Source organism: Ambystoma mexicanum, chromosome 2q, assembly GCF_040938575.1.
Source record: "Ambystoma mexicanum isolate Mex_15411 chromosome 2q, UKY_AmexF1_1, whole genome shotgun sequence".
In the NCBI taxonomy this organism is placed as follows: domain Eukaryota; kingdom Metazoa; phylum Chordata; class Amphibia; order Caudata; family Ambystomatidae; genus Ambystoma; species Ambystoma mexicanum.
Window position 1 is genome coordinate 404,383,830 of NC_090924.1, and position 25,589 is coordinate 404,409,418.

Genomic DNA, 25,589 nt, shown 5'->3' on the forward strand with positions numbered 1-25,589 from the left:
ACCAATGATCCACAACCTTTAGAGGAGATAAGACTGCTGTTCCATCCATGTTACCAAAATTGGACAAGGAGGTTTATAATTTTAATGTTGTGCTTGTTTAATCCAAACGGTTCGGATCCATTCTAGAGTATTAGAGGTGTGGGTCTGATTGATGGTTTAGAAACTGATATTCACTCCTGGACCACTAGTACCTTGAAATTTGATTTGTTGCAGGAACCAGATGAGCGCCTGGGAGCCCTGTCAGGAGGGAATTTCCCCCATCAATTTGTGAGACCACAAGGGCCTTCACTACGGTCCGGAACTCTGCAGCGGGATGCAGCGCTTGATTTAGCAAAGGTTGGAGATTTGAAGCCAGGCCATTTTCAGCTTTTTGGCAATGTGTTTCTGGAAGAAAAGACTGCTCACAATGGTGAAGCCTAAGGATTTTGCTGAATCTGACAGTTGCTGATGAAATCCTTCTTTGTGCATATCATTGAGCCATTTTGGAAAAGTTGTTGTTTAGCGGGGGAACAATGAGGGCAAATTCAGTCTTGGTGAGGTGAATATTGAGGTAGGCAGTTGACATGCAGCACTGGAAGATGGCTAGGTAATCGCAGAGATAACTGATGTCCTGTGGGCTTTTAACTCTCATGTACAACTGAGTATCCTCTGTGTATTTGTGGGTGGCTATATCAGTGTCTTTGAGCTGTGTGCCCAGAGGCGAGTTGTAGTGTAGTGACTACTTTCTCCAAGATTTGCCAATACACCGGAGTTTTGTATGAGATCGGTCTTGACGGTATCCCGGAATGACCATTCGGTGATAGAGGCATTCATGATGTTGAGGAGTGCTTTGAGCTGCACAGGGAGGTAGAACTCCACTTCTGGACATTGTGAGTAAATGTCTAGTGGTAGCAAGAAATATTGGCAAGTCATGTTTGTTAAAAAATGGATACTTATTTATTTCCATGGCTTTTAGGTGGGAAATCAATGGGTGGTTGTCATCTCTTGGCTTTGGTGGCTTAGCACCCTTTCCATCCTTGTATGAGTACATGAACCGCTTTCTCCAAACCTGGGAACCACATCTTTTCTCATAGCAGAAACTTGGTTTTCACTGCTCATGGGGACCCACATGTACGAATATTATTACTGTCTCCACAAGCACTGAAGGGGTGACATAGTTGGATTCTCGCAGCAAAATGCCATCATCTGTCCTGGAAAACTCAGTAGGTACTATGAGAAACCTGAAGGTATTCTCATTCCTATTCCCCTTGGGTCCACTGTGCAGGTGGCCAGGGAAAGGCTATTGGTTTTGGATCCTGACCCTGGGGGTGGACAAGCGAGGGAGGTTCACCTGGTTGGAGAGTCCTTGGGGACTGGGAGTAGGGGGCCCTTAGGCCAGACATGGCATCTCCCTTTTCCTGATAAAAAATCACCCAATCCTTCTCCAACCTGAATGGGGTATTGTAATCCAGCTCCCCTTATCAATCAGACCCACACCTCTAATACTCTAGAATGGATCCGAACCGTTTGGATTAAACAAGCACAACATTAAAATTATAAACCTCCTTGTCCAATTTTGGTAACATGGATGGAACAGCAGTCTTATCTCCTCTAAAGGTTGTGGATCATTGGTTATTTGCATCACAGAAAAACTACAATTATTACCCAATGATAAAAGGAGTGTCCAGTCAAGGTTGTATACCAATATCTACTTGATTATTATCCCAACAGACAATATAATAACACTACTTAATACAACGCACCCTGCAAAGGAGCTCAAAGAACTGACAGTTCCTAAGAAGGAAAAGGGAGGCATACTGGATACTGACAGGAGGGTAGTTGGTATGGTATTTAACCTTTAACCACAATCGTTTTTTTAAAGGCATCTTGTCTTCAGGAGAAAAGGAGAAAGAGTCTTAAAATGCCTTTCTAGTACTGGGAGAAGGAGATGGCAAGGATTCATGCACACTAACATGCAACTACACCACTCTGGTACTGAGACAAGGAAGAGAGCCTCAGAAGAGTACCACTACAAAGGACAGGCATGTCTCACTAATAGTCCTAACTATAGTTAGGCAATTGAAAGAGAGAACTCAAACCTGCAGCTTATTCACATACCACAGATGGATAAAAGGTGGGAAACCAAAAGAGCACAGAGTGGGAGAGAAAGGCGAGACTCTGCTGAGAGCCGTTGGAAGCAGAGCTGCTGTGTGCCAAGCATCGGAATATCAGGGACTGCAGAAGCTGGTTGTTCAAACTGGGATGGCGTGAGAACAGGAGTTCTCAGGCGCAACTGCAAGGCAAGAGAAGGTGGCATACTGAAGGGCTGGCTTTCTGACGATGAGGCAAAGTGCTCATCCTCCCATAGCGCTGCGAGAGCACAGGAGTCTCTCATGGGCAGAGAAGGGAACCCTGGAGGCAATCAAGTTGAAGCGAGTCCAGCAAGATATGAGGGTAGCCTGCAGAGGAATCCGGCGAGTTTCAGAGAAACTGACCATGAGCGCTGTGAAGGAACCAGTGATTGTGAGAGTATACATTATAACAGAGTGGTTGCGTGGGTCTGAAAGGAGTGGAACACATTCTCGAAAGTCTCTGTTTTAAACTTCATTGAATTAACAATCACGTGTTAAAGGAACTTTGCACCTTGAGAAAAGAGAAGGAGCAGCTCTGAAAGGTTCCAAACTGCAAAATAGACATTTTAATGGTGACAACCAGATGAAATCTCTATCGCTCAACTTTATAAAACATATAAACCTATTTAAACATTGAATTGAATCGAAATAAAGCAGATGGTCTTTTCAAAATACCAGATTAAATATAAATCAGCCAATGGAAGTAAAAAAACAGAAATTGTGAACTATCTTGGGGAAGGGAACCCAGTGCTTCTGGTATGAATTATTTTGAACTTGGGAAATGGCACCCCACTGCTTCTGTTGTGAACTATTTTGAACTTGTGGAAGGGAACCCTAGTACTTCTATTATGAACTGCCTTAAACTTGGGGAAGGGAACCCGGTTTCTGATTCAAAATATTTCTCTTTTAGTCTAAGGAGCAAGCTTTTGAGACATTGTTATGAAACTATTTCACAATCAGGGAAGGGGGTTGAAAAGAAGCTCTGAGCTGGAAGAAGCTCAGAACTTTGTGTTAAAGACTGTTTTCATTTGGGTGCTGATATCCCTACACATTGCATAGAGTTAGTTGTGAGGGCAAGTATAGGTTTTGGGCACAGAAAGATTCTTCAGTTGAACTCCTTGACTCAGACATTCCTTAGTTTTCTTTAGGTAGGTAAATTCCACCTTATTAGAGGGCACATTAGCCTGATATTTAAGTTAATAAAAGTGTGTGAGTTGAAATTTGAATCTTGTGTCTAAATCCTTCTTCAAGGTGCCTTCACTAAGGGTGTCAGAAATGGGATGCGGCTCAACTGCTACAAGTTGGGAAATCTAACCGTCAGATCATTAGATCCCTCAGTAGCCACTAAAGGCTCTATCAGGTCTGATATCTGTAGTAGTAGGGGTTAGACAATTCCTCTAGGTGTAAGAAGACTAATACCCACTGACTGTATATTGATTCCACCCCTGATACTTACATCAGAATAGCACCCAAGTCTGGATTACCACAGAGATTTGGGATTGATGGCTTAGCTGGGATAATATATCCAGACTTCCGAGGGGATGTTAAGGTCTTATTGAAAAACCACAGAAGGGATCAATTTCAAGTTTACCAAGGCCATAAAATTGCTCAAGGAATAATTGAGAGAGGGATGCTGCCCTAACTCAAAGAAGAAACAGAGGAAGAAAATACTGATGGAGAAACCCAGGGTTTTGGGGTGGCTGTCGAGATATCTGGTAACCCTTTCAACCCTGAGTCCCGAATAAATTATAAGGGAGAACCAGCTTCCCTTCTAGATTTACCAATAGCCCAAAGAAACTTTAGCTGGGGAATTATTACAAACTTTTTCAGGGCCAGAGGGTCATGAGAAAGGGGAACCTTTTTTTCTTTTTGTGAAATGGATTTCTCTATCAGGGATATATCTCCTTGCAGGGCATGGTAGAAACACAGTCGGAGATCCCAAAAAGTCATAGAAAAATGATCCTAGAGAGAGCCTAAGTACATCTAAATGAAAGCCATATGGAACACTCTAAACTTCGAACTCATATAATGTTACATTTTTACTGGCCAGGAATTCATGTGGCATTGATATTTTTATGTATTTCACACTTGGGGATGGGGATAGAAAAGAAGCTGGGAGCTGAAAGAAGCTCAGAACTTTGGGTTAACCACAGTTTTCTTTTGGTTGCTGATATCCTTACACATTGTATAGTGTTAATTGTGAGGGCAAGTATATGTTTTGAACGCAGACAGATTCTTCAGTCGAACTCCTTGACTCAGATGTTCCTTAATTTTCTTTAGGTAGGGAAATTCCACCTTCGTTTAGGGCAAATTAGGCCTGTAGGATTATTTAGCGTGTTTTTGGAGTGCAGCGCCACTACATGGGATCAATATATAGCGTGTTTTTGGGTGCAGCACCACTGCATGAGATCAATGTATTGCTATAATGCGGTACAGCAAGCCATGTGCTGCCGGTGTAACATATGGATATGTAAATGAAGACAGGCTAATCAGTCAAAAACACATCATTTATTTCTCTCACCTGAAATGCCTCTGTTGCAGGAGACACATTAGAGGATTAATGAACTAATATAATTAACAGTACTAACATGATTCTAATCAAATAACATCATAATGTGTTCTCCAGTGCAAAATGAGGTGGAAAAGACAGACTGAAAGTCATTTTAAACGGACATTCAGAATTTTTTTTTCCTTACTCTTTCTCTGTGCTTTTCATGGTCCTTGCTAAAGAAACAAAACTTGAATAGTCAGGAAATTAGTGGATACAGTTTCTTACTGAAAAGTGAGCTATTGTTTGAAAAAGGAGGGTATGACATGATAGATTTCTATTGGATGCACGTCACATGAAGGGCTGTAACAGAGGTCTCTTGGTTCATCTCAGGGAGAAAGAAAGGCAGAGGACATTTTGCACAGCTCCGGTGAAGACTTGGCTGGAGTTTCTATGGGGTTTCCTGATTGAGAGGTGTCGTCCCAGTCCATTGCTGACTTTCCCAGGCTGGAGATTCCAGTCAATAAGCACCGGCTTGAGAGACTGCAGATCAGAACTGCAAGTCCTCGCTGGGGTGCTTTGAAGGAAAGCCTTGAGCCATTTAAAGAAAGCGACCAGTCCGAGGAGTTCGCATGCTGAACAGCTACAATTTGCTGGTAATTATCTTGTATAAAAGTAAGGGTGCGGTATGTGCATGAGACCTATTTTAGACAGGCAGCGTAGCGATAGCTTTTCACTGTGTTTAAATGACACATTTTAATGTTGCCAGCTGAAGGCAAAACAAACCATGTAATTTTTCTCTCTCTTGTGCAAATATGAAATGAAATTCGTAGTGTTCTTGCATTTTGTCTTTCTCAAGTTTTTATTTCAAACAAATGGTAATGTATCATTTTAAAATGAAATTGTGATAACACACAGTCTGCCTAAGAGTATTCTTGTTTCTGTTTCATTTGGTGTCTAAAAAAATATTATGCTATAGAGGGAATGATGCTTAAAGCGCCAAGTTTCTATGCAGATAAAGTAATGTTATGAGCAATTATAAATAGCTGTGTGCGTGGTTCCACTCAGTGTATATATGTGTGTGTGATTTCTGAGTGGAACATAATGAAATAGTTTGCTGGACGTATATGAGTCAGCAGAAAGAGAGGCCTCTGGAAATAGTTTCACTAATGTAAATAAATTAGTGATTATACCACATGTTATTGTGAATACTTTATGGAAGCATAGCTCACTGGTGTAGATAAATCAGTGATAACAGCCATAAGTGGCATTCCATATGAAAAGGTGGTGTTCTTGAATAATGTAGAAGCCTGAGGCCTCTAGAGATCACAAGAACAGTCTAAACAAAAGAAAGGGGTTTTGTATGTTGTGGCCACAAATAAAACAAAGAAATTATGCTCATCACTATACCACAACGAAATGCATGCCAACTAAATGTATCTGTGTACTGAAATAATGCATAGCCACGATATCACTATAATACCAAACCCAATCTGAATGCAAGGGGAGATTGTTGCTAAATTACTTTTATTCTTGGTGGTAAGAAAATACCGCTAGGCCCCAAATCTACACAAAATACCCTGCATATTTATGGTGCATTGCAGGCCGGGAAAGTGATCATAGAGCACCTACTGGGCGTGGCAAGTGTGTCTCACACCGCCATCTGTACGTTAAAGGGAACCCATTTCATAATATCAGTGTGTCACTAAAAACGAATTTCAGAATGTCTCAAAGGGAAACCACATTCTCAGTCCTAGTGCAATATTTAGAGGCAAAGTTATTTGCACATGGAACGTGGTCATCAAACAGTACCTCAGAATGGCATGACCGCATTCAGGGTGAGGTGCAGAAAGAAAAACTAGACAATATTTTTGCAGAAGGCAGCATAATTCAGGTCTGCCTTCTAAGGTTATTAAATGCAGCTGATAAAAACGCAGAGAAAGACTGTTTGATACGGCTATGTGCCAAAACCTGGTTTATTCTGAATAGGTCCCTGCGAATGCAAGAAAATGACACCCAGCTAATTAACAGGTTAAAGACTGACTTAGAGGGGGCAAGTAAAAATCAGGAAACGTTAAGAGCAGAATTGGATGTATGCCAAAAAGACATGCAGTTAAAATGCAGAGATTTTGATGTTCAATTGTCCAAAAGCAAGAAACAATTCGAGGACAGTGAACAAGAATTGGTACACTTAAAATCATTGGTGGACCACATTAGACAAGATAAAGATGAGGTTGTGTCAGAGATGCAGATTTTACAAAAAGAACATTATGAGAAAGAAAGTGACCTCCAAAATGCGGAACAAGAAATGGTTAAAATGCTTCAAGAAAGAGACAAGAGGAATAAAGAGTTTAATGAGTGCCAAATGCAAATAGGCGACATGCAGGAGGTAATTAATAAAATGAGTGATGAAAACAACTATTTGCAAAACGAAGCAAACAGGCTCCTTAAAAAGTGTAAGGACTTAGAACAGCAAATTTGCATTCCCATGTCCCAGGAGAGGCGGCAGGGTACCACATTCAATGGAGTTGAGGTGTATTCTATTTCTACCCAAAGGGCTAGTGCCCCAGTGACTGGGCCGGTGACTGAACTTGGTTGCAGCGCCCTTGGGGGATTTGATACTCCCATTGGGGGCCGCCACCAATCCCATACACCTGGAACCAGGGTTGAGTCACCAAGTAGTGCAATTCCATGCATTGCAACAAGTAGCCCCATAAAGATAATGAAATCCATTAAAGCCCTGATCAAACCATTTAAAAAAGGAGGGGAGTGCTGCATAGAGGATCATTTGGAAGCGGTTCATGACATTTTTAAAGCACTCCAGATACCTAAGGAACAGTACAGTCAATATTTTCATTTAACTTTAGATGCCCCGACAGCCAGTATTATAAGAGGATTGAATGAACGGCAGAATATGACATGGGCGGAGTTCGAAAAAGAGATTAGGCGTAATTTTTCTCCTTTCCAGTCATTGCAGGAGGCAAAGAAAGTCGCTTACACAATCACTGCTGGGCCTAATACATCCCCTCGCCAGTTTTTACAAGACTTAAAAAGAGCATTTTCTCGCTTTGATGTATCTTTTGACCGCAATTCCAATGAGTTTAAAACTGCCTACTTCTATGGGCTGCAGAAAGACATCATATCCCAATTGGTCTGTGAATTTGACCGTGACAAGTCCCTGGAATGGATTGTACACCAAAGCACAAAACTATATGAGGTACTCTATTGTCAGGGTAGAGAAAGTGATAAAATGAGAGATACTAGACCTAAATCTAAATAACCCTCAGCAACAGTGATGGAAATCAGGTCAGCTAAAATGTCCCTTGAGTCTGCTCAAAGTCCAAGTAAAAATAATTTGGCACCTGAACAGAGGGGTAATCAACAAAGGTCATCACACACTGCACAAATGTTCCAATCACATGATCCTAATAATAGGGAGAGTTACATCAGCCCCAGGTACTTAGGAGATAGGCCCCGGGCAGGCCCTCTATCTGATATGTCAGGTATGAACAATAACCAGAGACAAAATCAGGATCAAAGAAATGATGGTCCTTATCAGACATTGGGGACACAAAGCAGATTTAATCCCAATACCATGATATATGGTAATCAGGATAGACCCCGATATGTGGATCGATTTGCTGATAATGGGAATCAACATAGGGGCCAGTACCCACAACCTGACAGACAAGACATGAGACAGAACATGAACTACACTTCACGTCAGTACAATGATTCCCCACCAGACAACAAAAGGATGGGTGCACCCCGCTCCCCTCCGCAAATTAATCAAGAGTTCAGGAATCATCCCAATAGAAATCATTCTCCTGAGAGGTATCAGAATAGAACCAATCAGGGAGAAAACAACCAATATCGATCTATGCCACAGAGAGAGGATTCTAGAGAGATGGAAAGATTCCAGTGCCTCGAGGCCCAAGTGAAAATGTTGGCTGAGCAAATAGGAAAGCTCTGCACAACACAAAAACAGTCATCAAAGGAGGGGGCAGATGGCCATAGCAATGATCGGGGGGCTTCTGAAAAGTGACTAAGTACTTATGATACCTGCAGCGCTGAAAAGACAGTTTGCTCTGATGTAATTTTGCATAATGACTCTGAGATGCCTAATGATTTAAAAGTGAAAATACCAGTACATGAACATGTAACAGAAAATGCAAATACTTCTAAAAGAGAGGTACGGTTTAACCTAGAACTAAATCAAACATTGGCGATATGTACAAATGAAATAGGATAACCTGAAAATTCAAAAGAACAAAGAGACAGGTTTAAGAAAAAGGACTCATACACGGGGAATACCAGTGAACCGGGAGTAAGTGGCGATGCTATAGCTCCTTCCCTGGGAAATCCAAACAATGACCAAACACAGGCAGGAAAAAGAAATGCTCAAAAGGAGGGTACAGGTCAATCACCTGAAGAATTCTCTGAACCACATATTTTTGAAGAGGTTAAAAGGGCTGGTACCATACTGAATAATCACAAATGCACAGAATTAGACAATGACAAATTGCCAAGTGATGTTGTTACTGTTACGCTTACCTGGACCCCACAGCAGTGTCGATCAGACCCGGACAGCTGCGGTCTCCGTCAACGCGATGCGTAGTGCAGAGATGACTGTCTGGACTGGCCCGCCTAGTCTTGTCTGCTGGACCCGAAGAAGTATTTTCCTGCAAGTGGAGACAGGGATGAGCCACCTGTGGGTTTTAGTGATGGCCTCCCAACTGTTCTCGCTCTCCCCCACTAATCACCACCGATATCCCCTTAGTAACCTCACCTTATGTTTGTAAAAGATGAGCTCTCCATCCTGCGTGTTTTGCAGGGACGTGTAGATACCAGTTACTTCACTGGTTTGAAGGCGTTGGGAGAGTTCCGGTAAACATTGACTCTGAAGTCCCAGGCGGGATTGTTAAGTATCAAGTTCAAAGAGTTCAATGTGCCCGATGTTCACTCTTGTCCCCTTCCTTAAGTTGCAACTGAGTTTGTGAGAAGAAGGTCTCGTAGCTGCTGCTGGCGTTAAGGTAAGAGTCTGTGTTAGCCAACGATGTCCGGTAACTATTGCATGCGCTAACGTGTTGTTTTTCTCCCTCTTTACAGATGCGGCATATGAAGATATGGAGAATAATACCGCTGGTGGTAAATCAGGTAAATCTATGGTGGTAAGAGGTATTTGTTGATTCCCTTGGCTCACCTTGTTCTTCTTGTGCCCCTAGGTGCCGGAGTACGACGAAGAAATGATGGAGACAGTGCCGGATCGAAAGATGCTGTGAGAACTGGTGAGTATGGCGCCGTGCTGGAGCTGGCGAAGAGACTCGTGCAGGACTGATGTACTTTCCAGGTCGGGAGATGAAATGGATCCGGAATCAGGTGAGGAATTTGAAATAATTTCGTTTTCTAACCTTGTCCTTTTCTTCCTCTTTATTCTAGGAGCTCCGGATTCGAGGCGGGCGTGGCAGAAGACTGGATGCTGGCTGCAGGCACGCGGGCGTGGCAGAAGACTGGATGCTGGCTGCAGGCATGGTGAGAGTCATGCTGCTGGATGAAGAATAACACGAAGCATGTGCTGCTGTTCGGGCGTGGTTTAAATAGCCTCCAAAGTAGTCCCATAAAAGAAGTTCCCTAGGACCACACCCGAGTAAAAAATAGTCCCTGTAGTAAAATAGTCCCATCCAGGCCTCACGTTGGCTTGGATTTATTTGCAGCATGGTCTGCATGAGGTAAGTAATGTCTATGAGCCTGGCGCCTATGGCGCCAGGACTGATTTTTGTTATGAGCCTGGTGCCTACGGTGCCAGGACTGAACCCAGACAGCCCCTAGCTGGGGCTGCTGGGGTTTTTGTAAATGTCTGGATGCCTGCTCCCGGGGCTGATGGGCTTGATCCGGATGCCCGGGGGTAGGCATCATGACAGTTACACATGTTCAGTTGGAGGGTTGTAGTGTGACCTCCGATGATACCTGGATGGGTGGGCGAACGGTGGCCACACTCCAAAAAACCTCTGAACATGGGGAAATGAATAAAGTCTCTCACACATGAATGAGCAAAAAGGAGGGAAAAATGTCTTTCCATTTACCGATGTGCTTAGCCAAAAGTGAAAAAGGCCTGAGAAAGGTGAGCTCTGAAATCAGTAAGAATTCACATTTCCTATGTGTGTTAGAGGAAGTTGAAGACAGGTATTATGCTCCCATCATTGTGGAAGAAAAATGCCATACATTTGCAATGATTGACACTGACGCACAGGCCACAATTATGTCTAAAGAATTAATAAAGAGTATCAATGAATGGAGATCCCCGCAGAATCAGATCACAGTAAAGGAAAATCAAGGTCCAGTGCATAATTTTAACGGGGAGGAGGTGCCTATTATAGGCGCCACCGAGGTTGACTTAAAGATAGGTAAACACAGAATGAAACAGGAGGTATTGGTCACATCCATTTGTGATATTCCATTTCTAATGGGAACAGATTGCCTGAAAAGATTATCTCCGCTCATAGATGGGGTGAATGGAGTACTGTGGTCCTTAACCAAAAAAAACATTGAGACCTAAGAAACTAAAATCACAAAACAGCAATATAAATGAATGTCACACCGTTGCAAAAACAAATGATGCCGTGGAGGTGTATCTCCAGAAGAGTTGCATATCTAGCGTCACTGTTATATTAATGTGTCAAGACAAGATGCAGAATAAAAAATTACCAGTACAAATCTACTTAGACCCAAGGAAAGAATGGCAAACTGCCATAGATGAGCACACCTTACGTTTTTATTTAAAAGAGAAGATATACAAACAGAATACTGCTCCTAGAGCAGGTTCAGAAAAACACATTACCACTCTTGTTGAAATACACATGGAAGCTGAACAACCATGGGTTCATGTTGGGAAAAATGACTATTCTAAAACAATGAAAGCCACTTTAGCGCTTGAACAGGAAAGGAGCTTCATTAATGAGAAATTGTTGCAAAAAATAACGGAAAGGGAGGAGATCCCGAAATTTAGGATTAAAAACCAGTATGTCTCTGGTTTGGATGGTCCAGACTTTGAAAACCGAATTGCAGGTAGATGCATGCTGAAAATTAGCATTAGACAAAAAACAATTTACCGTAATGTTTGGATAGTGTGTGGAACACAAAATGACTTTTACATGGGCAATGACATCATGCACAGAATGTGTATGGTGCTAGATTTCCTTAATCAAAAGATATGGTCACGCATATGTGGGCCGGCACCTGAATCTGAAGACAAAAGAAGGGCTTATCATTGCGCACAGCTGGTCCCTTATGCAATTGAATTACAGATGAGGAAAGATACTGTTATCCCTGCATTCACAAAGCAGTTTGCAATAACACTGAAATGCAAAAATGGACAGCAGATGAAAGATTCTGATGCATTTGTGTGTATGAATGAATCCATAAAACAGCAAGGCCTGGATTATGAATACATTCCATTGGTAGATGTGGGTGATGGGTCTGTAAAAATTATGGTGAATAATAAAGGTTATCAGAATATTCATTTAGAGGAAAACTCCCCAGTAGGAATGGCCATACAAAAATCACATGACACAGCAGATCTAAATAACATGGTGATTGGAAATATACCTGAAAAGTATGTAGATGCTAAGGGTGAATTGCCAGAATACCTGGACTCTCAGCCCAAAGGGATATTTAAAATTAATTCTGTGTACCCTTATGATTCAAGCGAGACAGTGTTGTGTCATCAAGAGGATTGCATAACATTTAACTTAGATGAAAATGAAATAGAAAATCAGCCCATTGAAGTGGAAGCTGATATGCCAAAACATTTAAATGTGGCAGCTTTACAAAGAGACACAGCCACACAATTAGAGGAAAGCACCAAGATTCCCATGCCAGAACATTTTCCAGAATTCCCCAAAATGGCAGAGGAGCAGATTTTGTTAGCGGATGCATGTGACAACGAGGAGGATAGGAATGAATTGAGGAAGATATTTATGGAGTTTAAAGATGTATTTGCAAAAGATGCTTATGATTGTGGGCTAACTAATTTACATGTGGCCACACTTCCGGAAGGGTGTAGCAGAAGCCCAGTATTTGTACGTCAGTATACACTACCGCTGGCATGTTTAGAATCATTGGCAGAGATTATTAAAAATTTGGAGTCGCGGGAAATCATCAGGCCCATTCATAGCACATCCAATACACCTATTTTAGGTGTGTTAAAACCAAACGGTCAATGGCGACTGTGTGCAGATTTGAGAGAGTTAAATAAAAGAGTCCCAGTATCCAGATGGCCACTGCCATTCATTGATCAGGGATTAGCTCAGGTACATGGTTCAAAAGTGTTCACCACATTAGATCTCACCTCTGGATATATTGGTGTGTGCCATTGGCAGAGGAGATACAGAATGTATTTTCCTTTTCATTTGATAAGACTCAATACGCATGGGTTAGAACTCCATTCGAGTACATCAATAGTGGGAGTGAATTTGGCATATTTTTGAGGAAGGCTATCCCTGATGCAGCAGAAAGAGGAACCATAGTTTATGTGGATGATGTTCTGATAAAAAATGATAGCTTGAAAAGCCATTTTGATGAAATAAGACATGTTCTTGGCCAATTGCAGAAAGCAGGCGCCAAAGTATCTTTACAAAAAGCACAATGGTGCAAGAAAAAGGTGAATTTTCTAGGCCATGAAGTGACTGAACATGGACTAAATCCACAAAAGAAGAAAATAGAGGCCATACAGAAACTAAAAGATCCTAAAAATGTGAAAGGGGTAAAAAGTTTTTTAGGAATGACAGGCTATAACAGAAAGTTCATCGAAAATTATGCTGAAATCACTCAACCATTGACTAAACTGCTTAAACTGAATACACCTTGGAAATGGGAAAAAGAGCAGTCTGAGGCAGTGGCTAAATTAAAGGAATGTCTTGTAAAGGCACCATGTTTAGCATATCCCATAAAGGACAGGGATTTCTTTATAGAAATAGGTTTCTCTGAACATTGTATGTCAGCAGTGTTATCACAAACACATGATTTGAATCACAAAACCATTGCATATGCAAGTAAGGCATTTTCCCAAGTTGAAATTAAATTAAATGAATGTGAAAAGGCCCTATTAACCACTGTGTGGGCGCTACAACATTTCCGCTCCATTGTTCAGGGATAAAAGGTGATTATTGAGACAAATCATCAACCTTTGCAGTTTTTAGAGATTAAAAGAATTAGATCAGGTAATCTAGCGCAATCCAGAATCACATCATGGACGCTGGCATTACAAGGCTTTCCTGTAGAAGTAAGATATGGCCAAAATAAAAGAAGCCCAATTGCTAAAGGCTTAGCAGACTTACATGACTGTGCAGCTGAACCAGTATCAAATGAAATAGAAATGGAACCTAATTTGCAGGAATTTGAACAATCACCACACAAAGCTTTTGATGAAAAAACATGCAAGGACATGGCAACTGTATATGTTGATGGTTGTGCCTTTCACATTGAAAATGACAGTGATAAACAATTAGTGTCAGGAATAGGGAATGTCTGGTTGAAGTGTGAAGGTATACCGAGTATAGGGATGAGAATTGCTGCTAGGAGCAGTCAGGTAGCGGAAGTGTCAGCCATTTATAAAGCAATTGCTACTGCAGTTGATAATAAATTCAGTGAAATTGTCCTGGTGACTGATTCTGATTACGCACGAAATAGCTTTGTGGAATATTTACCTGGCTGGAAAGCGAGAGGCATGATTACATACAATAAAAAGCCACTTAAACATGGAAAAATGATACAAGCCATAAACAAATTGGTGTCAGAAAATGATTTAACAATATACTGGAGGAAAATTCGTGGTCATTTGAAAACTCCAGGAGAGGATAAAGAGGGAAATGATAAGGCAGATCACCTGGCTAAAATTGGGGCTGTGATGGGAGAATTGCTACCTATTGAACATTTACTGGGTGAAATACAAATTGATGCAGTAACACATTCTAAAGCACCAAAGGAGACAGATCAACCAGTGGTACAGTGGAGTTATGATACACCAGACCAAGATCTGATTGAGGCACAAAAGGATGATCGAATTTTGGGAATCTATTATAATAATTTGATAGATCCTGAACAAAACCCTTTAACAGAAAATGATTGTATGGGAAAAGAAGAGTTGAGGGTGCTATTAAAGAATAAAAAACGAATAAGACTACAAGATGGACTCATGATTAGAGAGTCCATAACAGGACAAATACAGTGGGTGGTACCCCTTTCATTCAGAGGGTTAATGCTACACCATGCGCATGATGCTATAACTGCAGGCCACAGAGGCTCACAGAAAACAATGGAAATACTAAAAGATTATGCTTATTGGCCACATATGTCCCAAGATGTGGAATTATATACTAGAGGATGTCTAGTATGTGCCCAATTTAAACCTGCTTCACCAATGCATAGAGCTCCATTAATGAAAAAAGGCCTAACTCTTCCATGGTCAAATTTGCAAATAGACTATGTAGGGCCTGTACAGAGGTCGAGCAGGAGGAACCGTTATATTTTAAGTGTGGTGTATTTGATGTCGAAGTGGATTGAGTGTATTCCTGCACCAGATTGTAGTGCACAAACAGCAGCCACATTGCTGGTGAAACATGTGTTTTCAAGGTTTGGGTTGCCACAAAGAATAGAATCAGACAGAGGAAGTCATTTTACAAGTGCTCTAATGAGTAAGGTATGGCAAATACTGGGTGTTAAGAGAAAGCTACATATCGCATATCGCGCGGCTTCTTCAGGTGGAATTGAACGCAGCAATAGGTCTGTTGTGGACATTTTAAAGAAATTTGTGGCAGAAGCAGGTTCCAGCTGGGATTTACGCTTACCTTTGGTTCTGATGGCAATCAGATCAACTCCTGCCAAAGCAACAGGTATTAGCCCTCATGAAGTTTTAACAGGTAGGAAAATGGTGTTACCACAACACCTGCTATACAGGACACATGAGCAAACACCTGTGAGCGCATCCACAGTTCATGAATACATTGATACACTGAGGAAGCATTTACAAGTTGCATTTGCTTTTGTACAGAAAAATTTAGAAAGAGCTGCTGACAGTTCAAAGTCATATTATGATAAAAAGACATCAGTAAAGGAATATTGTGTGGGCGATCAGGTGTATAAATTTCATTTTGGAAAAGGTAAACAGAAAAATTCCAAATTTCTAGCAGCCTGGCAGGGGCCATATCGAATTATAGATAAGGTCTTTCCTGTGGTCTATATAATTTTGAAGACTGAAGGTGAAAAAGCAACAGAACAGTTTGTTCACGTGAACCAAATTAAACCATGTCACCCTAAACATGAGATTAAACAACTTGAGCGTGTAGAAGCAGATAAAGTCCCTTGAACATAAAAAGGTAAAGTGAATGGGTCTAGTCAATAGTAGTGGCAGAGAAGTTAAATAAAGATGGTTGATTATGATAATGGCACATAAACACTGTAATATATGTAAATATATATATATAAAAAATGGAAGCTAAAATGTATGGAATTGGTGTGCAAAAATGAAAATGTATTATATATTGAATGTTGTTTTATGTATGTTTGGTCTGTCTTTAACCTGTGCTTAATTTCAGAAAGCAAGAGGAAAAAGGGCGAATTGTTTTACAAAGCATGTTTTATTTTTGGCAAAAGGGTGAAGTTAGTATTGTGATATATACTTAATTTGTTTCTTTTCTATTTGATTTAGAATATTAACATATTTGTACTTGGAGGACACACGACCAGAGGACACGGGAGACGATGGAGTCTTGGAGTCCCCTGGAAGAAGATCAAATGATGCCTGCCTCCGGGTGGAGGTGAAGACAAAATAACCGGAATGCCAAAGAAAAGATGACTTCTATGGAAAAAGGATCCAAGAGTGCCAAGATGGAAGAGCACCCGAATGAACCAAATGATGTGACATCGCCGGTCGGGACATATCAGAGGCAGACAGGTGTCCCGGAGTATGGAGTTCCACGTATTTATTATTTTAATTAATTATTTTAATCTGTTATGTTAATTATTTATTTTAACTATTTGTTATATTTCATTGTTTTGTGATTAACTTCAAGTGTAAAGTTAAAACACTGGACTATGGACACTTCCATTGGGAAGAGAAATGTAAAATATGTTATAAGAACTGATGGACTCAAAGATGAATTTTGACATTATGATGATTGAACAGTGACTTTTCAGTTTCATTTCTTCACATATGAGTATTGATTTTGTTGGATTGCAACATGTTAAAAGAAGAAAGGGGGCAAGTTGGATTTCTTCCAATTGTGGCTTGGACCATGGTCAAAATTCTCAGAAAAAAGGAGGAGATATGTAGGATTATTTAGCATGTTTTTGGAGTGCAGCGCCACTACATGGGATCAATATATAGCGTGTTTTTGGGTGCAGCACCACTGCGTGAGATCAATGTATTGCTATAATACGGTACAGCAAGCCATGTGCTGCCGGTGTAACATATGGATATGTAAATGAAGACAGGCTACTCAGTCAAAAGCACATCATTTTTTCTCTCACCTGAAATGCCTCTGTTGCAGGAGACACATTAGAGGATTAATGAACTAATATAATTAACAGTACTAACATGATTCTAATCAAATAACATCATAATGTGTTCTCCAGTGCAAAATGAGGTGGAAAAGACAGGCTGAAAGTCATTTTTAACGGACATTCAGAATCTTTTTTTGATTTCTCTTTCTCTGTGCTTTTCACAGTCCTTGCTAAAGAAGCAAAACTCAAATAAGCAGGAAATTAGTGGATACATATTCTTACTGAAAAGTGAGCTATTGTTTGAAGAAGGGGGGTATGACATGATAGATTTTTATTGGATGCACGTCACATGAAGGGCTGTAACAGAGGTCTCTTGGTGCATCTCGGGGAGAAAGAAAGGCAGAGGACATTTTGCACAGTTCCGGTGAAGACTTGGCTGGAGTTTCTATGGGGTTTCCTGATTGAGAGGTGTCGTCCCAGTCTATTGCTGACTTTCCCAGGCTGGAGATTCCAGTCAATAAGCACCGGCTTGAGAGACTGCAGATCAGAACTGCACGTCCTCGCTGGGGTGCTTTGAAGGAAAGCATTGAGCCATTTAAAGAAAGCGACCAGTCTGGGGAGTTCGCGTGCTGAACAGCTACAATTTGCTGGTAATTATCTTGTATAAAAGTGAGGGTGCGGTATGTGCATGAGACCTATTTTAGATAGGCAGCGTAGCGATAGCTTTTCACTGTGTTTAAATGACACATTTTAATGTTGCCAGCTGAAGGCAAAACAAATGATGTAATTTTTCTCTTGTGCAAATATGAAATGAAATTCGTAGTGTTCTTGCATTTTGTCTTTCTCATGTTTTTATTTCAGAGAGGATTGTCTCACGAATGGTAATGTATCATTTTAAAATGAAATTGTGATAACACACAGTCTGCCTAAGAGTATTCTTGTTTCTGTTTCATTTGGTGTCTAAATGAAAATATTATGCCATAGAGGGAATGATGCTTAAAGTGCCAAGTTTCTATGCAGATAAAGTAATGTTATGAGCAATTATAAATAGCTGTGTGCGTGGTTCAACTCAGTGTATATATATGTGTGTGTGATTTCTGAGTGGAACATAATGAAATAGTTTGCTGGACGTATATGAGTCAGCAGAAAGAGAGGCCTCTGGAAATAGTTTCACTAATGTAAATAAATTAGTGATTATACCACATGTTATTTTGAATACTTTATAGAAGCATAGCTCACTGGTGTAGATAAATCAGTGATAACAGCCATAAGTGGCATTCCATATGAAAAGGTGGTGTTCTTGAATAATGTAGAAGCCTGAGGCCTCTAGAGATCACAAGAACAGTCTAAACAAAAGAAAGGGGTTTTGTATGTTGGGGCCACAAATAAAACAAAGAAATTATGCTCATCACCATACCACAACGAAATGCATGCCAACTAAATGTATCTGTGTACTGAAATAATGCATAGCCACGATATCACTTTAATACCAAACCCAATCTGAATGCAAGGAGTGATTGTTGCTAAATTACTTTTATTCTTGGTGGTAAGAAAATACTGGTAGGCCCCAAATCTACACAAAATACCCTACAGGCCTTACACCATCCTAATGTATAGGAGGTCCCAAATATAGCCTGCACTCCAGCCACCCATTTTGAAGTACCAGGAACGTTCACACCAAGATATGTGACGTATGATGAGCAAATAAACCAGCAGAGAGCCACATTAGGGCTCTGCCCAGTGCCCATCAGAAGAGCAATACCTATTGAAGTGCCAATAACCAGACAACCATGGACAGTAAGGTAACCATTGAGACAACCCTACCAGCAAATGACACGAAAAAAAGAATGCTTAAACACTGTCCCAGAAGACACTCAAAAGGCCTTAATTCAAGACGAATTGTGAAGACACAAGGGCCCGAACAGACTCACAGATGGATGAAACGACAACCAAAAGATGACACACAAAGACGAAATGTCATGAATAAGGATATCATGAACATAGAAGGAGAAACGATGTTGAAATATAAAGAAACTTAAACTGTAAATCAGGATGAAGATATTCAATCAGTTAACACCTGTACACCGCAACAAGCTAAGAAAACAGTGTGGCTTGCTATGCTTAGTAGAAGAATAGAGCAGCAAGCGCCAACTCTATATCTACCTCAACGAAGCACCCTATATAAGTGCGGTTCCACTTTATACAAAAGCAGAATTAACCCAGGTTGCTAAGGGTCAAACAGGACAGGATTCGTATTCCAGCTAATATAAGAAGAGACGGCGGAATCGAAACTCAGCAAAGGGCATTCCGTGCCTGGGAAATCGAGGTCAAACCAAGAGAGTGAGGTGGACAGTAGCTTCAGAGAATCGATACTTAAGAGCAGAGCAGCCTGCACCGTGAAGGTCGAGATAAGGAGGCCCAGGCAGGTGGCAGGCCGAAATGAGAATTAAATGCACAAATAGAAGGAAACCGAAGCAGATTCACGGTGTGTTAACACGTGACCAGCCAAGCGTGAAGAGGCACCAACGTCTGATGTCACCCAAAACAGGAGATACCCTAACTTTTCCTGACAAGAAGCTACAGTTTCGAGGACGACTAGAGCCAACTAATTGACACATAGCTATTTGGGTACTGATTGATGGAAGGGAGGCCGGGTGAATCTTGGGGCTTACTGCACCTGGTTGACCATTCTGTGTGCTGCTAATTTAATTAAAGTAGAGATTTATGCATGGGGTTGTAGCCAACCCAATCACAATGGGCCAAATAATGTAGGGTCCTATAGATAGTAGAACCAATGAGACGTTGTACTTTTAGTGACGTCTGCATGTGTAATGTTAGAGGGAAGGGCGTAGACGCCCTCCTGATAAGGGTTAACCAATCCTCTCACTCCGTTACCATATACAGATGTAGCACCTATACTTAAGTTACCTTTTCCAACCAATAGAATTGCATGACAAATTTATGAGTGTTACACGTCAATGATGACGAATTTTGGGTATAACTGCTACTGTTTGAATGAAGATTGTTGGGAGTTGAAGCGAGACGGGCCATCGCATCCTGTTGATTTCCATGTTTCCCAGTTTTTTTGTACTTGTCATTAAACGGACTCCCCTTTGCCAAACCATTGAGTTGTCCTTATTGATTTGTGTTGGAGTAAGAAATCCTGCACCCCTTCCACCTCTAGGTGCAGCTATTTTGTCTTAAAAGTACAACAGAGCAAGCTCTGACTCTATGGGCCGGTCAGGGCCCACTCGCACTCCAGTACACTTGGTAGCAGAGGATGGTTGGAGACCATCGATTATTGATTATTGATTAAAATAAGATACCTATTGACCGTCGACACAAAGTAACTCTAGGTCTTTGGAAATATCACGAGTCCTTCGCCATTCGGCTAAGGAGACTGTGAAGCGCCCCGTAGACAATGGTAGTATAACTAACCCAAGACTGCAGGAGGCGCCTGAAGGGACCCGTTTTACAAACATATCCCTTCCCATTCCTACGGGCAGCTGATCAGACGAAAACCTGAAGGAGGTGGTAATGGAGGCGGTGATCCCGAGGGTCCAGAGACGAACGATGCGAACGGTGAGTGAAACAAAAAATGTTGTGCTTTGGCAAACAACGTACGCCTTAGAACAAGTAAAGGGAAAAGGTAATGGAGGGAGGAAGAAAAAAACAAAATAGTCAGAAGTAGAGAAGACTGTATATATATAAGGGATTAATGACTCGAGAATTATTGAATAAATAGAGAATACCGGGGTGGACACCCAAGAAGAGAGAGGTTACCAGGGCGGACACTGAGAAGTGAGAGGATACGCCTTATTCCTGTGCTTTAATATAGCGGTCAGAAAACCGTGAACCCAGAGTCCCACATAATGGGGAACAATTAGGCCACCACCACGTTTAAAGATGTCGTGAACGGGTTTAGTTTAAACTCCATGTAGGGGTAATGATTAGAGGCAGAGATATTTCTGTCCAGCTGGTGTCTGTCTAGTATTTTAAGTGTGTGTCCTATATGTTTTGTGTGTGATATCATCTGTGAACATTTTATTAAGAAAACTGGTTGAAAATTTTGAGCGATTCGATAACTGAGACAGAATCACACCTGAATTAAATGTTTTTGAGCAAATTGGTGATATAAGAGATTTTTGGTGGAAAATTTGGATTGGAGCTGCAGTGTTTGGTGCTCGCTCATATTGTTACAAGGTGTTTTAATCGCACAAAATTATTGACAATGTTGTATAAGAGGAAAGAGAACAGATTTAAACATGGAAGACATAACTCCATTAGCACACTTATGCAAATGGTTGCTGAAACACACACCCAAGCTAAAGAAGTATAGCACCGAGTGGGTTAAAGCTACTGCCCACAAGATGTTTATGCCATGGACACAAAATGGGTCTTTATCCAAAGCCGTTTTACAACACATGACGACATATTTGCATGCCACATATACAGGCAAGAAGCTAGAGAAACATCTTGCTGTTCTAGAGCTCTGGAAGATGTTTGAACAGACAAAGGAGGAAGAGCCGACAGCAGATTGGATACTAAATGGATGCACAGAGGGGGGTGAGATGCCTACTGCACCACCTGCCCCGCCTGAAACAGAAACTGAAGAGAGTAAGACTGACGGACTCTACCCATTAAGAGAGCTTAAAGCAGCCACTGGGTACAGCAATCCCGCATATGAGTCACCTACTTACAGTAGTGATGAAAATCAAGGGAAGGATAAGGACAAGAATCTTACCACCGCAGTCCCGAGGGACCAAGGGAGACGCGAAGATGAAAGAAAGGATCAGGCACAGACAAGTGCATCTCTCGACAAGGAGAGAGAGGGAAAGAAATGGAAAGGAAGCGAAGACAGAACTGATGAGATAGCATTCGCAAAAGACGAATGGATGGGAGGACCAATCTTATTGAAACTCAATATGAAAAAGAAGTGATGACGTGAGACCTAAAAAGAGGTTAGATGAGGCACAGAGAAAGGAGAAAAAGAAGGAGCTAAGGGACAAAAGGATAAGAAGGAAAGATAGGCTAAGGCGAGAACTGCTATATTCCGAAGAGCAAGAAAAACAGCTCGACCGCAAATCGAGAGCAGCCTATGATCAATACAGACAGAAACAGCAAAGGTTCGAAGAAGAGCAAAGGGTACGTGAAAAAAGGATAAGGAGACGAAGAGATGAGGAAATTCGAAGGGCAGATGAACATAGAAATGAAAAGAGAAGGGAAGAAGATAGGGTCAGAGAAGAGGCGAGGAAGCGCAAAGAATTCGATGATAATATTGAATGTAAGCGTAGACAGAGGGCACGCGATCTCGAATATTTGAAGAGGGAAATTAAAAAACCCGATCCAGTTGTAGACTGGGAAGACATTGAAGAATTCTTTCCTGCGTACAATTCTGTACCAGGCACGTCTAGGGCAAATATTGAGGATGACTTTGACACCAGAAGCATTGGGGAAATGATCAATAAAATATATGATGAAATGGGGCTAGAACAATTACCCCAAGGGGAGGGGAACGACGAGCGCCTGGAGAGCACTCAGCTGGATGACACAGAGAATGTCACCCGAATTAGTGGGAGTAGGAAACTGTCCCTGGATAGATTAGAAATCAGTAGAAACGATGATGACACAAGAAGTTGCGTGAATTGGGAACAAACAATGTCCGACTCCGAAGAGGAGGAGCATGAGGCAAATGAAGAAGGGAGACGGCGCAAAAGATGGCTCCTAATGGAAAGAGGAGTACGATGGTCAGACATTGGCGAGTGCGCACTGAGGGCATCAGAGTAAGACCGCACAGTCTGACCGGCATGAAGGAATACCCCATGGTCAGAGGGGGGGTGTCATCACCGCCCTATGTAGACAGACTGAGGACATTGCCAGGTATTCGGTGATAAAGGAATATCATCCCTGCGATAGACAGGAGAACAATGAGGGAAGAGAAAGAGGGCTGCACACTCCAATTTCCGCTACTAGAAAAGGGGGAACAAGACCACAATATATTCCATGGCCACACATGGATCGAGAAAACCTGAAAAACAAGCTTCCAATGCTGACATCCGGAGCTGGAAAATGGATACATGAGTTAGAAAAAATGACAGGAGGAAACACGCTAGCTATAGGGGACATTAAAGGTCTCCTGATCGCCATACTTGGTGTGAGAGCAGACGATGTGTGGACACGGGCAGGGTACCCTGGTGTAACCACAATTAACACTGCGCATGACGGAGCACCGTTTAACAGTTGCAGAACAGCAGTATGGAAAGCACTACGAGTGCTTTACCCAGACACTTCCGACATGGGAGCTATAATGACTCGAAAAATGAAGGAGTCGGAAGATCTGTTAATTTATATCCAGAATTTCCAAGACGGGTGGGTACTTGAAACACATGAATCTTGGACAAAATCAATACCTGTGTTTTACCATATATTGTGCCAAGGATTGCCAGAACCAGTGCAGAAACAGCTCAAGAAATTGGTAGGAGTTGAGGCTAAGCCTTGGGCTGAAATATAGTTAACTATTGCACATTACTGTAGACTGTTACAAGAAAAGAATCAAAAGAAGGAGGCGACTCGAAAAAGGGTGAGGAAGTGAAGCTGGTGCATAAGAAATGATCAAAGTATGCTCTTGAACGAGCCATGCTAACTAATGCAGCTGAACAAAACATGCAACAGGTGGCTAACCCACAACAGAATAACCAGGGTAACATGGGGTTTTACCCAAGGGGAAGAAGATTTAGATGAAGAGGATGGCAGAGCAATCAGGGAGGTTTCCAAGGTAATCAAGGAGGCTTTCAAAATGTGCAAAATGGTAATCCAGATATGTCAAATGGACAAATAATCCAACCACCGCCAGTATGTTGGCAGTGTGGAATGACAGGGCATTTGGCGCGCACGTGCAGAAGTCAAGGCATGATGCAGAATAGCCAAGGAATGGGAGCAGGCACGGCGAATCCACCTGCAGTCTCACAACAGGGCTTTGCACAGAATCACACGGTGGAGCAGCAAGCACCAGGAGTGCAGCAAGGAGCGCAACAAGGGGTGCAACCACAGAACATGGGGCATTTTCCACAAGGACAATTCCAACAGACACCACTGCAACTACCACAGATCCAGAACCCTGGAAGGGGAAGAAACACTGGGAATGGGGAAAATCCACATGTGCACAGTGGGCCAAACTTATATATAAAGTAGGACAGCTCACTTGGAACCCTGATGTGCTCTATCCTATAAGTGACACCAGACCCTCATAGGGAACCTAGGGTCGATGTTGTTATAAGGGGTAAAGAAGATTACTTTCTAGTGGACATGGGTGCAACATGCTCGTGCATACGTGAAGGCAGGTTTTCCTTGTCCGGCGAGGCCATAGATACTCAAGAGTTTTACAGGAGCTCACAGTCGAGTTCCCTTTACAGACGCTCTCCCAGTCTCCATAGGAGAGTGTGAAATGAATGTACCTTTATTGTATTCACGGCAGACCCCAGTAAACATTTTAGGTCAAGACTTAATGACAAAATTGAACATGACAATTTCGTTCACATAGGAGGGCATAGTATGCTCCACTCCAGGAATGCCCTATTCAAATGTATGTGAAATGATTAGAGCATACTCAGGTCACATAGCCATGAGGGCCATTCCATTGGAGCCGGAAGTTTTCGCATATGGCATGCGTGCGCTTATGGCAGGATTGCCAGGCCTTGCAGATAGAACCATGAGAACCCCTGATGAGTTTTTATTCAGACCAAGAATACCTATGCATGAGGAGGAGGGACAAGTATTTCCCTTGATGATACATACAGCAGCCATGCGAAGGAAAGTAGCATTGGTTGATGGATACGATGATGAAGGCAGACAATGGTGCGCAATTATCGCCACCGAAGAAGGGTATCGAGTGATTGACGTCACCGATGATGATCTGTTTGAAGAACAATCAAACACGGAAGAGACAAGGGTGGAAGTGAGTCTCCTATTTTGGGTAAAAATGATCAAAAGAGAAGTGCCCCAGAGAATGATGTTGGTGCTGAAGCGTCCGGAATATTTCGATGAGGATATAGCTAAAGTGCCTGTCTCAGTATGGACTAAAGGACCCTATGACGTAGGCCTCTTGAAGGGGGTGGGAGAAGTGAAAATTAAACCAAAACCAGGAGCAATTTTGCCGAGAGTCCGACAATATCCCATGTCCAGAGAGACAGACAAAGGGATTTTTAAGACAATGGCCCTCATTCCGAGTTTGGAGGCAGCCATGGCGCTATTAGCGCCATGGCTGCCTCCAAAATCGGTCCGACTCCGGTCTGGTGAATGGAGTAATTACCGGTCCAGTCCGAGGTCGGCGGGACCGGTAATTCCCCATTCACCAGAGCCATTCCCCATTCCCATTCGAGCCCCCATAGTGCTCAATGGGAAGGGGGAAGGCGGCAATAACGGTACCATAAATTACGGTACCATTATTGACCCCGGTATCCCTTTGCGTGTCCCGTCCTTAACGCCTGCTAAAG

The 25,589-nt window shown here is 42.0% G+C and overlaps 1 long non-coding RNA gene across 1 annotated transcript in view; it reads left to right on the forward strand.

Annotated features, from left to right (window-relative positions):
• Positions 1-17,997, forward strand: part of LOC138568954 (uncharacterized) — a 29,066-nt gene extending 11,069 nt beyond the window's left edge. Inside the window, exons 2-3 of the long non-coding RNA XR_011303024.1 lie at positions 4,993-5,255; positions 16,304-17,997. This is a non-coding gene — a long non-coding RNA (uncharacterized lncRNA). The remainder of the gene's footprint in view (positions 1-4,992; positions 5,256-16,303) is intronic.
• Positions 17,998-25,589: the final 7,592 nt, after the last annotated feature.